The 6,509-nt window shown below is 34.1% G+C and overlaps 1 pseudogene across 1 annotated transcript; it reads right to left on the reverse strand.

Annotated features, from left to right (window-relative positions):
* Positions 1-370: 370 nt before the first annotated feature.
* LOC149236081 (galactinol synthase 1 pseudogene) lies at positions 371-1,186 on the reverse strand (annotated as a pseudogene). The gene is made up of 2 exons (XR_016245891.1): positions 725-1,186; positions 371-622 (listed from the first exon to the last, which is right to left on the reverse strand). The product of XR_016245891.1 is annotated as a galactinol synthase 1 pseudogene (transcript).
* Between the last annotated feature and the right edge of the window lie 5,323 nt (positions 1,187-6,509).

The raw sequence follows: 6,509 nt of genomic DNA on the forward strand, positions 1-6,509 counted from the left end.
CACAACTAACTCACGGATCTTATCGAGCATCAAATTTAAAAACCTATCCAGCTATAAACTAACTCTTTATTCAAAACTATTATTTTAAAATATGTGTATATTTATTGAATTATTATGAGAATAATTTTGTGTGTATATGAACTCTCCACCTCATTATTTGAATTAATATTAGAATATATGTGTATATTTATTGAAATATTATTAGAATAATTTTGTGTGTATATGTTAATTTAAAAATAAAATAAAATAAAATTAAATTGTGTATCAACAAAGGTTACTAAAACTGTAACCAAAAAATGTAACGAAACTGCATGACCACTTGTAAAGCATACAATGCATTGCATGAGAATCGAACTCCTGCCGACCGATATCAGAATTAAGCTGCCTAAGCAGCGGGCGAAAGAGAGAGCAAAGGGTTTGGCCGAGGGATGGCAGCAGCCAGTAGAGAGTTGTTGGCCATCTGTTGCAGCTCAGACGGGGTTTCTGCATCGGGTATCAAGTCGGTGGATTTGAAGTCCAAGGATGGGTCGTTATAGATGTCCCACCACTTCTTTACCAACATCTTTATATCCTCCCTGTCCATGTTCTCCTCCTTGCCCGTGTACCTCCACGGCTTCGATCCCTGCACCACCATCACCGCACATAATAATTTAGATATGAGTTAAAGTTTTCCAAAGATTTCGTACATAGTGAATACAATTCGGGGCAGAATTAAGGTACTTACAGCAGCGCAGTAATGGACGACTTTTACTTTGTCCAAATCCACGTTCTCCGGGTGTCGCCACAGCATGGCCAAGACTAGATTGTAGACCAAGGGAATAGGTTTGTACACGTTGTTGAAGAACATGTTCAGGAAATCCTGCTCCGCGAACAGCGTGGGAGGGGTGACTCTCAGGGTTTCAAGAAGTGTATCGTAGGTCAGCTTGCTAGGCTCGAACACGAACATGACCGCGTTGAAGTAGAGGGAAGGCGGCTGCCCTAATTCCTTTGGCCACTGCACCTTATCCGGGCACTGCTGGCAGTAACCGATCTGGTACTGCCGAGTGTGACTCCATGTCTTTTCACAGAAGCAGTCCATCACAGCATAAAAATGCCCGTCCGGGAGATCAAAGAGTTGATCAATGTTGTCATACACTTGAATGTCGGCGTCCAGGTAAATGAGCTTTGCTGTATTCTTCAAACTGCATTATCACAAACCCCGTAAGACACAATTCTAAGCTATTTGTTTAGATAGATAAAAAGAATCTTCTCATTTCTGCCATGGCAGCAGTTACAGCTATACTTTAAAGATTCAAGAAAAGGGAATCGTTAACAATTATACTTTAAAAATTCAAGAAAAGGGAATCGGTGCAGTTATACTTTAAAGATTCAAGAACGGGGAATCGAAAACAGTTATATTTTAAAGATTCAAGTAAAAGGAGTCGGATATGAATGGATGTCAGTCATAGTCATACCTCCCATATCCGGAGCTTGGAATAATTGATGACATAATAAGCCATGGCGAACTGAACTTGGTTTTCCGGAGGATATATGGACTCGATTTCACGGACAATGCAACCCTGACTCCTCAGGAGCCGCCGAGCTTATCTCGATTGCATTCGTTACTGTCCGTTGCCGTCCGTTTACATAAACACGGAGACCCCATCCCCTGCTTGCAATCACTTGACGTCTGTATCCGTATTCATCTGTATCTGTATTCCACAGGATTCGCCCCCACTGACCAAGCACTATTCTTTAAAATTATTTTTAACATTATTAAAGGAAAATAAAATTCTTTTAAAAATAAGCAAAATTTTATTTTTTATATTTCTTTTTTAGATGGGGTGGCTAGTCCCCTCAAGAAGTATCTATTAGGTCATATGTACAATATATTACAAATATTCAAGTTGATAAACATCACATCCATCATACATCATTGACCAAATATCAACAGCAATCATACAAATTACTGCACGATATGAATTATTTTTCGAATATAAAATGTAAAATGTATTTGAAAGGAATTATATTAGCTATATGAATTTTTTAATTTAAGGTTTCAAGTTTGTTTGAAAGGTGTAAAAGCTGAACTGAAAAATTATTTATCAAGTTTTTTAGATATAATATTTGTTAAATGAATTTTCTTAATATATGGAATTTTTTATAAATTTATTAAAAAAAATAAACTGTATTATATGGTTTGAATTTTTTTCAAAAAATTATTATTGGAGTTTTGTTATATAGTTTTAATAAAACTGTATTGTGCAATTTCAATTATTAATTTTACAACTCCAATAATTTTTAAATATTTTAATTGTATTTTAAATAAAAGCAACTATTTTTTTTTTAAATGTAATATAAATGCAAATTTATCTAATATATGCTAGTTTATCAAGTGAGTGTGAGGAATTATATTCTTCTCACCTAAATTCAGTTTCCCTAATAACATAAAGGAACTTTGTTGTAATTAGATCTAACATTATTGTATTAAAAATATAAGAAAGAAGGGACAAATAAATTTAAAAAGAGATATCAAAAAGATTTTTAAAAATATGAAAAAATAAAATAAAATATTTTTTTTTGCATATTGGATCTTTCTTATATATATATATATATATAAACTTAAACATTTACAAAAGTGTAAGTTAAAATTAAATATTATATTTAATGAATATTGGAATTTTTAGTTTTTTAACAAATTATTATCAACCTCTTATTTTATAATTCTTGGTGAAATTTGCAATTGAATTTAATTACATATCTCAAATATTGATATTTTCAATTCCATTAACTCTTTTCAGGTTTTTAATTCTCAAGAGTAATCATATCATAAGATTTGAATTTGGATTGAGATCAAAATAATTTATTATTTCAACCCTTTGAGCCACACCTAATGAACTTTCAAGGTTAAATTGATTATATTAAATTTTTCATAATTAATTTAACTTTTTTTTCTCCATTTTAAGAAATATGATGATGTATATCAAATTTTAAAAATAATGGTAAAATTGAAATCAATTTAGTATATCTTCACTATAATAGCAATAAATACATCAAAATTGCCATGTAACCATCTCCCTCCTTTTATCATCACATTTGAGAAGGGATACACTTTTTGTCTTTTTACATTAACTGGATACTTCATAGATGGTTCCATTTTCATGTTTGTAAATGGCCCTTCTAAAACTTTAGATAAACGTGAGATTCAAACACTATCCATAAAATACACATAAATACATAAGATTATGACACTTGGTTTCATATTCCAAAAGGTTTCTTGGATTTTTCATAACTCTTCATGTTCACTTGTGGCTTTTCGATTTCCACACAAGTGAATACTGCAATTTACATTGTCCCCTAAGGATCATGTTTCCAACATTCACCCCACCATGGACTCGCCTTAATCTGAAAGGCGTACATGAGTCCAAGAAGAGAACTAAAATATGAAGGTAACTAACAATCATCGCCTAGATATGATCTCTAAATCTAGTGGTTTAAGGAAGACCACAAACCAAATGGGGTAGCAAAAGTCGAATTCTTCTACTAGTGGTGGTTTAAGGAAGACCACAAACTAGAAAGGTAGTAGAAGTCAAAGTCTTCTATCAATGGTGGTTTAAGGCTAATCACCAAGTCTAGAACTTGGTTTGAAGCAATTCCTAGAACAATTCTTAATTTGGCTAGAAGTTGATGTCTTCTACAAAGTGGAAGTGATTTCTAATAATGGTTTAAAGATAACCACAAACTATTGAAATAGTGGTTTGTAGATGACCATAAATTTGTGTGTAGTAGGAGCAGTAAGTCTTCTACTAAGTTGTGGTTTAAGGAGGACCACAAACTAGCTAGATGTTTTGGGATGACCACTCACCAAATTGTGTTAATGGAACATGAGTTTGTCTCTGGCTACATCTCAAACTCTGATTCTCATTGAATCTATCCCTAGGATATAACTACTATCTCTTGTTTTGGCAATGGCTCAAGCTCACTTGATATGACTTTGAAATTGGTAGCCGACTATCAATTCTCCCCTCATTAGATACAAGGTGAGAGGAAGTGCAAAAGAAAAGTATGTTATTTGTAGCTTAGATAAGAAGTAACTATACATTTTAAGGTCAACCACATCATATGAAACATGTCACTAATGTTGAGAGCTCTTCAAGAAGTTTATATAACTAATCTAGTATTTATGCATGGAAAGTTTCCATTCTTAGAAGACTATGTCGTGCCATTTTTGTAAATTGAGCCCTCATTGGTCATTTCAATGGTCTTTACCCATCTCCTCAAGCTATATATTATTACACTTTTCTCTTTGAATTAAGGGATGATACAAACCTTCTATTTTGTAATGGTCCATACTTCATGCAACCAAGAAAAATGTAGTTAAATTATTGGACTTTATATTTTGACTTGTAAGTGGATATTCACTTAGAAAATCTTAGGTGGGTTCAACACTCTCATTTACCCCTTTATTGCTATAGTGATGATACATTTTTAATTTTATAATCAAATAACACACATATTCTTTTAACTCTCAATAAGTATAAAGCATCTAGCTTGTAAATTCATCCTATAAACTCCATAGCCATTAATCCTTACACGAACACCTTTCACTCTGTTGGGTCCCTATAATACTAGTGATTACCCCATTACTATTGTAGTTATACCCCTTATTAATATTGTTGTGCCCCTATTGCCCCCATATTGTTATTACTGTGCCCCATAGAATCCCTCTATTGTTATTTTTGTGGCTTTATATTATTATTGTTAGGTCGGCTGGATTATATTGTGACTCCTTAGACTCCTATATATAGAAAGGAGGTTTTGTCATTTGATCATCCAAGAATTGTTCATTTATGTAATGTAAAGGAGGTTTCCCCTCGAAGAGGCTGAATTCTAAGGCGTTGATCTATCTTTTCTATCTTTTCTTGAGCTGGTTTCATAACATTTGGTATCAGAGCTTTGGATTCTAGGGTTTCGCTGCTCCAAACAGGTCATCGTGGCATTTTCGCTATAACTTTTTTCTGTGACGTTTCAGAAGTTGCAAAAAAAACCCATTTGAGAAGAAATCGCGCTGAACCTTGGGTCCGAATTTCAAGCTTTTCGCGCTATATTTGCGGAGATATGATCTGAGGAAGTTGGTCTTTTTGCAGACTCCTGAATTACATTCCAAACAGGTGACCTGGGGAAAATCGTCATAACTTTCTCTCTGGGGATTGGATTGAAATTTCGTAAGAAGGTACAGAAAGAGGATGGACTTTAGTTTCTTTTATGCATTTTTCAGATCCAAAGGTCGAAACAGTGACTCGTGGCACGTCGTACAAGTTCGCTCTACTGAACTAGTCTATAATCAAGTCACTGTGGGAGATTTCACATAACTCTTCCTTGGAGAATCCAATTTGGGTCAGACTTGTGGCATTGGAAAGAGGACGCAGAAGGCTACTACAGGTCGCAATTTTAGAACTGGAGGATTTGAAATTACAGAGATACATCAAATTCAATATCAGGCTTCTACAAAGTGAAAAAAGGTGTGTAGTTTTTTTTTTTTTAATTTTTGCGTAAGCTTGGTTTGAAGGAATTCAAAGGGCATAGTAAAGCATTATTATCGGTAACTGATGCCCCAAGGAAAGAAAATGCAAACACCTAGTAAGGAACCTGAAAGCTCTAGCATGACTCATGAAGAAGAGGAAGAAATGCTACATGATATATCAAAATTACAAGAACAAGTGCAACAAATGTCACGCTCACAAAATCTAACAGAAGCTAAGATAAATGGCGTGGAATCTAAGATAAATGGAGTGGAATCTAAGATAAAGGGCATGGAAGCTAATATGGATGATTCGAAGACATATTTGAAGAGAGACATGGCAGATTTGAAGACAGATTTGAAGACAGACATGGCAGATTTGAAGACAGATTTGACAAATTTTCTACAAGAAATACTTACTAATGGTGAAAAGGTTGTAAAGGAAACTCATGATGTGAACAAAAGAAATGTTAATCATGATTCCATAGACTCTAATGTTGGATCGAAGACCCACCATATTCCAAAAATCGATATGAGGAAGTTTGATGGCAAGGATCCCGCCACATGGATATTACAGATGGAGCAATTCTTCGATCTCAATAATGTGCAAAACACACAAAAGGTACGTATGGCAACTTTATATTTGGAACCAAATCAGTTTGTATGGTATCAATGGCTTTTCTCTCATAAACAATTTATCACTTGGGCAATTTTTACGGAAGAATTGATAGCACATTATGAGGATACAAAAAGCAACACTTTTTTTAGCCAATTGATAAGTCTCAAACAAAAGGGTTCAATAATGGAGCACATTGAGGAGTTCCAAAAATTGAACATAAGGGTAAAAGATATTCCAGAGGAGCATAGGATTGATGTGTTCATAGGGTCTTTAAAGGATAATATCCAACATGATGTTCGCCTTTGGGAACCTGATTCATTAGAGAAGGCATTCAGGTTAGCAAGAAAAATGGAAAGCAAAATTATGGCAACCAGGAAGCATACCACTCAC

Source organism: Pinus tabuliformis, chromosome 8 (genome assembly GCF_031772625.1).
Source record: "Pinus tabuliformis cultivar Carrire ecotype Pingquan chromosome 8, CPIR1, whole genome shotgun sequence".
NCBI classification, from domain to species: Eukaryota; Viridiplantae; Streptophyta; class Pinopsida; order Pinales; family Pinaceae; genus Pinus; species Pinus tabuliformis.